Below are 12,026 nucleotides of genomic sequence, written 5' to 3'. Positions count from 1 at the left end.
TCAAATCTCATGAAAATCTATTACCGCGATTCGCCATAAATGCGCAACATATAAACCTATAAACATATAAACATTTAAACATTTAAACATTTAAACATTTAAACATTTAAACATTAGAACATTTAAACATTTAAACATTTAAACATTTAAACATTTAAACATTAAAACATTTAAACATTTAAACATTTAAACATTTAAACATTTAAACATTTAAACATTAAACATTTAAACATTTAACATTAAACATTTAAACATTAAACATTTAAACATTTAAACATTTAAACATTTAAACATTCAAACATTTAAACATTTAAACATTTAAACATTTAAACATTTAAACATTTAAACATTTAAACATTTAAACATTTAAACATTTAAAAATTTAAACATTTAAACATTTAAACATTTAAACATTTAAACATTTAAACATTTAAACATTTAAACATTTAAACATTTAAACATTTAAACATTTAAACATTTAAACATTTAAACATTTAAACATTTAAACATTTAAACATTTAAACATTTAAACATTTAAACATTAAGAGGAATGCCAAACTGTCAACTTGAATCTTAGACCTCACTTCGCTCGGTCAATAAATTCTACTAGCAGAAACCCGTGCTCCGCAAGGATCTATTTCAAAACTTGACGTAATGAAATTTTGAAGAATAATTGAAAATAGGCCTATAATAATCCTTGGTTAATAAAGAATCTATATGCAAAATTGCAAGTTAGTTTCAGTCCAGTAGCTTAGACGTGATGATGCGTCAAACTTAATTTTCCTATCCCGTACTTGTATAAGCCAGCTCTTGACTTTATTATAGATATAGTTAACGACTGCAAGTGATAGGACTGTGGAACAGAATAGTGGTGAAACTATGATAGCACCAAAAGTGTCTCAAACACAATAGTAGGTTACTACATGAAAGTTTTGAAAATGATTTGAAAAAAAATGTCAAAACAACAGAACTGAAAGTTGTCAACCTTATCATTCTACCTTCATTTAGAGAGACTTTTGTTTGAGCCAAATGTTAATCTATATACATAAAAATGAATGTCTGTTTGTATGTTTGTTTGTTCCCTATAGACTTGAAAACTACTTGACATAACGGCATGAAACTTTGGTAATATGTTGTGTATGTTGAGAAATTTTAATAGGGGGGATGATAATAATTATTTATCAATCCATTTTACAGATCTATGTTTTCGAAATTGTTGACAAAGCGGCTACCGAAGAACGGAAAGATGATCATATTGTGATAATATGATTGAGCATCTGAGGTTACCAGTTGTATAATAAACATGTCACGCTCTGATAAATTGTGTACTGGTATTAAAACGGTAGTTTGGAGTTGAAGTTAGTGTAGCTGATTGGTACCAGCAGTAGATAATCATTACTTAGAAGACCTATACAAATAATTATCACTCCCCTATCATTGAAAAACTGCATCCATCAGGTACATGACAAGAAAGATCATCATAGAATTTGTAAGGTGGGAACATTATTCTGGAAGCAACTGCCTTGTGAATGATTATTTCAAAAGCTGGATCACCCAACTCTCCATCCTCAATCCTGAATCTCTTAACCCGATCACTGCCTTCAACCAGTGTAAAGCCCGCAAATATAATCTTCTCCTTGCCCAATCCTAGCAGTCAGTTCTTGGAGACCACATTTGAATTCACACCAATAGTGTTCTTGTGTATCAAGAAACTTCAGTACAATTTTCACATACTTGTTCTTCCAGTTAGGCATCTGTTGGAGATCCACAATGGTGACCATGCTGTGTCCCAGCTTGAAGAATGTCTTCAACAACACTTGTGTGTCATCAAACAGCACACTAAACTTGATCCGAAGTCCAGGCAGGCAATGCTGCATTATAACTTTGTTGATTCCATCCTTGATATTTTCATAGTGTGGGTGAAGACATCGGTCAGGAACTGATGCACACATCCATTGCTGACAGCTGTATTTTCCAATGGATTGTGAATAACACCTCTTCTATGGAGAATGCTGTCCATTCTTACTGCATTGACAACTGCCTGTCATTTATCCCGAAGTCTGGAGCAAGGACAAATGTGAGACTCATGATCTGGACATGATTCCAATGTCCTGCATCATTGAAAAGTTTGTCAACGAGATAATACCATGATTATGTGTCCTCATCAAGCTCAATCTCTGCATCCTGTAGACATAGCTCACTGTTTGACAACATGTTGCAGTAGACTGAATACCTCTCAGTGCTGACAAGCCGTCTTATACCAACAGAGAAAAGTGGTGGTGGGGATAACTTTTCCTGTTTCAACAGGTCTATGATGACCCCATCATGACTCACTTCTCAATTCCTCATTATCATTAGTAAGAAGAAGTATCATATTCTATATATTTGAGTCTTTAAACATAAATCCTCTATGGTGTAGTGGTTAGCAAGTCAGCTTTCCAAGTTGGAGGTTCCAGGTTCGAATCCAAGGCAGTAAAGGTAGGTATTAAAGGTCAGTATCAACAGAACCAGAGGATATATTTTTATGTATGTAGTGGGTAGAGGAGAGAAAACGATATTTTTATTCTTCCCATATGCATTTATTTCCATTGTAAAACAGAATATATATATATTAGTCATTGAAAATCATCTCCTATGTTTTGTGGTCTCCTGATAGACCTCTGCCGACCTTTCCTCTCATTCTGAAATGCTGCATACTCCATCAGTTTGTACAGTATCCCGAGAAGCAGCACTGTAGATAGATATTAGAAGAGCAGGGTCTCCTGAACAGCCCTCTGTAACTCTGAATCTCTTCACACGTCCATCATCTCTGCAGTATGAGAATCCTGCAAAGGTTACCTTCCTGTTGTTGCTGATAAGAGTTAGACTCTTGTCACCACATTCAAATTCACACCAATACTTCCGGGATGAATGATCATCAAAGATCAATATATTCAATCTCAACATCCTCATTTCACCAATTATGGACTTTATCCAAATTTACAACAGCTACTCCACTACACTTGAGACTAGATAGTATCCAAAGGTACTCGTTGGCCATCAACAAACAGAACATAAACTTCAAAGTATGACATTGTCAACAGTTAGCAATTGACTGATGTTCAAGAGACAACGTCTCCACTTATATATAGCCTATAATGATGGTGGTGGGGGTAAAAGTGAATGATAAAACAGTAAATAAAATCAAATGTTTATTTATTGACATGAAAAGGTTACAACAAAAATATCTATCTTCCAGCATTGTCTTCATGATCCAATCATGGGTTGAGTTCACAATATTGAGAGTGCAGAGTAGTGGTGCATCCATAGACTCCTTCCTTGATCCAGTCAGCTTCTTCCGCACAGACTCCAAATAGTTGAGTAGGAATGCTCCGGGCAGTAGCATCCATGTCCAGCGCTAGTCCTCAGCAATTCCTTCAGGTTCGGTATCTTGTAGTAGAGATAGGGTAATGTCAAGTCAACATAGTCTATATTCTCCTATCATCCAGCTGCAGCAGCTTATCCAATAGAGCGATTGTGTCATATCCATAGACAAGGATCTTGATTGACTGTCCCAAGTTGCTATCAGCCAGCCATTGTCCAATGATATCGCAAACAATTGGTTTCAGAGCTTTGTAGGGAAGATGTTGTTGACTGGCTCCTTTGACCGACCATCTTAGTCGATGTTTGGCTTGATGTAGACAATTGTTGTCAAGCACCACACTAGCTTTCAACAGCATATCTGGGTAGGGTGGCTTGAAAAAGTAGTGTATTGGCGGGTATGTTGGCAGTAGCTTCAAAATCAATCCTCACATCGACACTCCCAGTTTTGAGTGATTCATTTTGGCAGGAGCAATCAAAAGCAAACAACATTATATTATCAGTGCTTATAGCTCCTGTTTCAAGCAGACGCTTAGATGAGCGAGCATTATCATGATTGTAGACTCCATTGAAAGCTGCATACATGTTGTAGACATGATTATCATCACCATCAATGCTCTTATACGGGTAGTATTTGTTGTTTAAAAACACTCGAATATCCTATAATACTACACTTGTCAAATTTTGGACTGTTAGCTGCTGCTATACCTCGTCTTGCAGTCTGCAGGCCAACTACAATGTAGTGGTGGCTTCTCATGCTGAGTTGTTGACTTGACAGTCCATGTATGTTTTGTAGTTTGCGGCAGGGTTGGGTACAATTTCCAATGTCGAAATGGTATACTGATTGATGTGTCATTCTGCACAATCTGTAGCAGACGCATTCTTACATCATCAGCCACTTTTAAATACGGCATTCTCCACAAAAGCTTTGTGATTGTAACCTTAGCACCGGCAACACTCACACAGTCATTGAAATTAGGTCTACATCTCAACACCAGCTCTTGTTTCACATTCAACAGAATCTGTCTATAGTCTTTGGCAAAGCCCAGCAGGTATCGTAGAGGTACATACATTTTTGTACCATCCGCAGCAATATTGGCAAAACCAGTGGTTGAACTGAGCTTGTAGCTGGCCGCTTCCATCTTGCTGCATTCATCTCTCTCGAATGTCATAGCATTCTTCATCGGACTGGTGATACCCGGATTACATATGCTGTCCACCTCCACACCGTTGATTTCATAACGTATCTCTGAAAACAGATGATTGAACATGAAAATCTCTACAATTAATGTTCAGTAACATTTTCACCTAAAATTGGAAATAAGCTCGAAATTCGATAAATTGTGATTATATCAATTGCAAACTGTTGGCAACTGTTGATTCTATTAAATCATTCACTATGGAGAGATAGCAGACATCGTGTGTCTCCAGCGTTATTGTCCTGTGACAAGCTGACTCAGATCTTTGAATATTAGACTTGAAATGCTCGGGAACACTAGCGTCAGGCCATCAGGTGATCAATTTTCATAACGGCAAGGAAAGTTGTGTGAGTGCACCACACCAGATTTTTTCTATTTGCTGATGATACAGCAGTGATCTCAACAGGTAAAAACTGGGATGAAACAAACAATAATGCAACTGCTGATCTGGCCAGAATTAGAAGCTGGTTTGAACACAATTGTTCAACCATGAATATAGGTAAAACCAAGTACATGCTGCTGGTCACTCGTAATCAGCTAGATCTAGGACCCAGAAACCTCAAAATCAACTCATGTGGAGACTCAACTTCTACTGTATGTAACTGCAATTATATAAAAAGAGTTGATAAGTACAAATACCTTGGCATAATCTTTGACTATAGCTTAAGTTGGAGTCCACATATTCATTTTGTTAAACAGCGACTGAGAAAGTTGCTGTACGCTTTTTCCCAGCTGAGTCAGGTGTTGAGTCAGAAACTCTGTAAGACCGTTCACTTCGCTCACGTACAATCAATCATTCAGTATGGTGTACTGGTTTGGGGTGGACTGCACTCTACCCTCCTGGAGCCATTTGCGGTGTCGCAGAGACAGATAATAGAACTATTCTAAATAAAGATTACAGATTTCCGACTGCCCAACTATTTACAGAATTCCCGGTATTGAACATAAGACAGTTGTTTATAAAATCCTTATTGATGTACCTTGAGAAAAATAGACCTAATATTCTGCCAGATATTATTCATACATATCCCACAAGATAAAGTTTGAGTTGTGGCTTTGTGATGCATCAGGTGATTCATGGGGTGGAGCTCAGAAAGCCTTTTCATCTAGCCCAAATGATGTACAGGAATCTGCCTGCTGAGATAAGGGATATCATGGAGGCCTGCAGAGTTACCTGTTTAAGCGCATGGTGCAGGGGTAGATTGAGCTGGGAAAGGTCAGAAGGTCTGCTTCAGTCGGTATATTGGCACTAATATCAATCCTACAGGTGTTTTTCTTCTCCTTTTTTTCTCCTGCATCTCAGCTTCTTGTATAGTTATTTCTCTTTTATCTCTTCAATTTCTTACTATTTTTTTTTCAATGAGAAGTCACCAGGCTATCCGCTGGTCTTTAATATTAGTGTGTTCCCTAACTTGAATGTTGGATTTTACTACTGACAACATTCATTATTCATTTATACATTGGTAATTCAAACACCTGATATCATAGATACATAATGTTGGGGTTTATAATCTTGAAATCCCAATTTAGAAATATCCACTACTATACTTTGACCTATTTTTATTGGATAGATTTAAATTAGTTCCATATTTTTATATTTTAAAAGGTTTATTGTATTTCGTAATTGCTCCAAAAAACTCAATCAATTAATAGGCCTAAGCTACACATGTGGTGGTGATTGAATATGCAGGAAAATTTGGCAATATATATATTATTGATCAACTCACTGATATAATATAGTCCTCATAAAACCGGTCGACACAATATGACAACGACATATATGTGTTACCTCTCCTCCACATATGAAGCACGTTCAGTTCTCAGCACATCATCATATGGCACGATCTGACACATACCCAACAAAAGATTTTCTTCACCACACTTCCAAGATGTGACATCACACTCAATTGCCAAATTAAGGAAGGAAATGGGATAGGTGGTGAATGGAATTTGATATTTTATTTTATTTCGAATTACTTAACTTTTTTAATAATTTGGAAAATATTATCATCTGTAGAATACTTTCGTTTTTGGCTGATCAATCTATCAGCTGTATGGAAGGAGTGCTCTCTGTTATGGGAAATAGGAGATAATGAACTCAGAGATTGGCGCCTACTTTCAAAATTCTTTTGATTTAGGCTGTTTCTATTTTTATTTGAAAATATGCCGTTACATACCCCCTTGATTAAGGTTTCTAGAAATTAAAATCTTGATCACAATTTTTAGTGAGGCCAATATTTTACCATAAAAATTTAGCCACCTTGAAACATTAACTATAATCAAACATAAATATCACAGCTCTGGTTATCACCTTCAGGATTACAAATAAACGATTATTAAATTATAGAAATATCACAGTCATGTCGTCATGTATATTTCTTACAAGTGTGAAGTTTGAAGCCCACTTAATGAGTTGCAGGTCAATGCGCCTTAAACATCTCAGAATAGTTAATGCTACTTGATATCTGATTCTTATGCAACAGAAATATCTAAGATAACAAAATAATGGTGTCACGCAAGATAACCATAAATATTTGCACACAGGCAGTGATAGGAAAATAATGGTATCACGCAGGATAACCATGAATATTTGCATGTTTGCACATTCAAGAATATAATGGTATCAAGCAGGATAACCATGAATATTTGCACAATGTGCAGAGACAAAAGAGGTAGCCCCCATTATACAAGTTATGAGCAAAGCATTTTTAGCTCTTATGCTCTATAAGTTCCTGAGGGTGATATTCGACGATACTAACTCTGGTAGTAGCTGATGATGATAATAATATTGGCAGTCCATGGTAATTGGACTTTAATACTTTTTGAATGAGATAAGATTTCATACAAGCTCAATTTATTGTATAAGTTGTTGATGTCAATTTTCCAATGAGTCATGACTTATTACGGTTTTGTCCATTTACTAATTCTCTCATAATTGTCTTCATAGATTGTGGATGATCCTTCTTGAGTATATTTATTACAACATTTGAGTTCATTATTCTTGAATTTTTCACATAGTAGTAGTGGATAACATACAATTTTATAACACTTATGATAAGAAGAATGATAAATCATAACATTTGTTGCAATAGAAAATTGCCTTGACATGCTGGGCATAAGAATAATTATATGATAATCATAAATTGTTTTTTTACCATTCTTGCAAATGAATAATATTTTTTTTTAGAGATTAATGAGACTGTTTTTCATAATATTAATTGAATTATGATAATTTTTTGGGCACCATATTGTTTAGTTTAATAAACATATTTTTTATAGATTTTTTAAAAATTTTTATTCCTCAAACATTAAACCCATGCAATGATTATGAATATGAAAATGTGCTTTGCATTTGATTTATCATTCTTATAATAACAAAAAAATATAATATAATAACATTTAACATTTAATCTGTAGCTTGTGCAAGTCAGTGCTATATCTGCTATACAATGAGGATTCTTCTGGGCAGTGTCTTCATTTTATAGTTGCTGACCGATGATCCAGTGTGGGATTCTCAGGAATAAAGCATTGATGATCTTGTAGTCATGATGTCTTTTCCAAGTGTTGAGATTCTCTGACAGATGCCTGACTGCAATGAAAACTTGAAGATAATTTGTCTTTTCTCGCTGGCAGTACAGTCTTGGTTTACTGTAGCAAACGTTTGAGCCTGGCCAGACCAAAATGAGAAATATATCCATGATGAACGATTTTTTGAAGTCGCCTTTCAGTGAGAATAGAGCGTTCCATGAAATTGAATAATTATTCAGGAACATGATGTGGGTTGGAAGTGATAATATTATAAGAGTGAAAACAACGATGCAGCCCCCTGCTTGAAGATCAGGTGGTAGATTGTAGTGTATCTCCCCTTCAATTTCACTCACCCCCTTGTTGGACTGCAATCTTCCCATGGCTCGAATCGTTGACAGCATACTTTGTTGTTGTTAGTTGAAGTATTTTTGTAGATGAAGGAGTTTGTGTTAGCAAAATATTCTCTTGGACAACGATGAATAGGCCTATTTTGTTTCTTGACAATATCAGAAGTTTTGATTTGTTGCCGATATTGTTTTATTTGAGAAACGGTGAGCATGGATCCGAGGTGAATTTGTTGAATGTCTGCTGGGCTCAGATCCATTCCTTTTCCATCATTTGAACAAGATTCACCCTCCAATAGTCAGCTCCGTTGGTTGGATTTATGGTTGACAGTGTTTGAATTTGATGTGCCGTTTCGTTGCTGGTAGAAGTTGTTGGCGTTCTTGGCGGTAGGCAGCGCTTCAGTCGTTGATGACGTTCCGGGTTGGTACCCTATTGACAGCTCGTCTTCTGTATTCCTCGCTCTAGAAGGTTGTGACTCAAAACGATTCCCAGTTGACACTAGTGTTCGCTTGTTTTGGTTAAACCAGTTTCCTTGGTTTCGGTAAGCATTTGAATTATTATTGTGTTGGATAAATTTACTGTTGGAATTCCTCTCATTATCCTCAACTTGACATTTCTGCTCTTGATTTCTTCCTCTTTGATTATTGATAAATATACTCCTAATATCTATCAAAATAACTTTTCTGGTAGCAAAATTAATAGAGGACCAGGTAGGATGAGTCCTGAATACAACTCGTCCTACCAAAACAATAGGTAATGTGAATAATTGAAAAATCAAATAGTGAATAATTGTTATTTTTATTGTTGAATTAATTGTGATGTAAGTTTCAAAATACATAAGTTGAATGTGATGTCAATTGTAAAGACTTTTAAATTGTGCAAAAACAAATTCAAAAAAATAAAATGATTTTGTATTCAAAATTTTGAATATTATTCAATGTCCTGAAATGACAAACTCTTTGATTGCCTTTCTAGGCACAGCTCATAAGTAAGATAAATCTATATAAGTAAATGAGCAATAGCAGTATGAATGATAATGAATGAATGAAAATAGACAGATGAATGAATAAGAATGGATGATATTACAAATTTATGATGAATATACAATTACTCAACCTGAATATCTTGAGGATGTCAAAAGCTGTCGAAGATTGAAGGCATTTGTAAGAAATGCTCCAGCAATGGAAATCATCATCACCATACCGGCCAGAAAGTGGGAAGGTATATGTAACCCCAAAGTGGAATGCTAAATTGCACAGTCGACCAAGTGAGTGGGAGGGTATATGAAACCCCAAAGTTGATGCAATTTCGACTGTCAATAGAGACTGCAGACCTTTATTGGTAGATTCGATCGTAGGTAGAATTGTAGAACAGATTCGGTAGCAGATTGATTCGAGAGATGTAGAGAGAGATTGATTGAGTTTCCCAAAATCCAAACTGTGGACAGAGGAAAAGAAAATACCCTACAGTAAGAAAATATGTTGACTGTAGCAACAGCGCTCTGAACTACACAGAGCTCAGAGTACAAAGAGTTTGAAAACAAGAATATGAAATAAAGATTTGTAGAAACATCAAGCAATCTTGATGATCTTGGAATTTTGCAGAAATGCAATAGAATCAAAATTCTAAATTGACATCTTTTAAAAAAAGATTGAAATAGATGAACAATGTAAAATTGGAAAGAGCTTTAAACTAAATTCTAAAAATTGAGTTCAGAAAAGCGTGTTCAAATTGAAAGTGAGGTTACACCTACCAGAAGTTTGAGATTCAAACACAATCCGTGAAGACATACAAGTTGTTTGATTGAATTAGGCCAATATTTATCGCAAATATGCCAATGAAACATGAAAGTACTGAATATTCAGCTGGAATAAATTCAAATTCGAAACTTGAAACAAGAGCTGGCCAATTCCCACATTCCGGAATTGAGTTGAAAAAAAAAGCAGCACACCAGCGCTACACAAACCGAGTGGAGCAAAACCTACCTACAACGGTTTCAGCAAGTGAGAAATGCAAGAATAAAGATACAAAACACAAACATTATTCAAAAGCAAGTGAAAAAGGACAAATTTGAAATTAATCAACTAATACTAGACAACAAATTGAAATTATTACAAAGATACAAATATTGAAAACAATGCAGACTAAATCTGCCAAACGTTGGCTATACTGGCAACGCACTAAGTTCAAAGATCAAGGATGATGCAAATTGAGTTTTAACAATTATAATTAGTTTGTCTGTTATTGTTTTCATTGCTGTAAGTCGATCCATAACCTAATCTAGAGTTAGAAACAGTGTGAATACGTCGAAGAGATCTCTCTAATTCCTTGAAATTCTGTGAATTTTCAGCGGCAATTATTAACTGAATTTGTTCAGGTAACTTAATCCTTTCAAAATAATAGACATTAGGCTAGACTCGGATAATGGTTCATCCTAAAAAGTATTTTTGTATCTTAAGCTAGCAGCATAAGCTGGGAAGGTAATGTGGTTTTTTGGTTGAAATTTACTATTAAGAATGTCAAATAAACATTCTTGTTGTAATTCGGTTGACCAGTATCTCTGCTTGAAGTTAGCCAGAAATTCGTCCAACGACTAGAATTCATCTTTTTCTGATAAAAATGGAAATAATGCATCTGATTTTAGAAGAGAACAAAGTTGTAATTTCCATTCAAACCAAGACATACCATTTAGCTTTTGTACAGTTTGTATTTGGTGAATAAATTCAATGGCATTCTAGGATTTATTCTAAGGGTCAAACACTCCTAAGGCAGGTGTTATTTGGCTAAACCTACACTGTTCTAGGTTACCAGAACTAGTAATATTCATTTTATCTACTCTTAGGTTCAATCTCTTAATAAACTCACTTGTACCAGTCATATATGTGCTTCTAATTTATTATTAGTTTCTTGCAATCTGACTGAACACTGTTCATTTTTTTGTGAAACAAGTTCTAATTTACCTATTAGGTTAGCCTGTTTATTACCTAACCTCTCTAGTGTCATTACAGTACCCTCTTGTTTCTCCTGTAAAGTATCGACTTTTTGATTAATATTTGCCGCTGAAGAATCCACTTTCTCTACTACAATAGAATCAATTTCCACTCTGTTGTGAGACCTGAATGAAATGATTTCCACTCTTTGGTCTGTTGTTGGACAAAAACTTTATGCTTATTTTCAAATTCCAGACTCATACTACTTTACTTTAACTTACTCTACTACTTTTACTTTTACTCTTACTTATAACAAACTGCTTTTCTTTTAAACGTTTTTCACTAATAATACCTACAACACTAATTTTTCACGTACAATACTATAATTTCTGTCGAAAACCCCTTCCCTTTTGTTGCTTCTATTCAAATATTAATACGTCTTAGACGAAAAGTCTCTTCTCTATACATTTTTCTCTACTTTCTTTTGCACTTTGGTGTGAACTTTTCAATAACTATAGAATGGAGCAGTATAATCATCTTCTAAGTTGCTAGCAGTGTTGAAACTAATTATTAACAAAAACCTCATTTAATGAACTATTAGTATACCAGTGATTAACGAGATATCTAAATAATAAAATAAAATCTAAAATTATACAACCAACAT

This window comes from Nilaparvata lugens, chromosome 3, assembly GCF_014356525.2.
Source record: "Nilaparvata lugens isolate BPH chromosome 3, ASM1435652v1, whole genome shotgun sequence".
Lineage (NCBI taxonomy): Eukaryota > Metazoa > Arthropoda > Insecta > Hemiptera > Delphacidae > Nilaparvata > Nilaparvata lugens.
Note: the sequence above shows the minus strand (reverse complement) of the source record.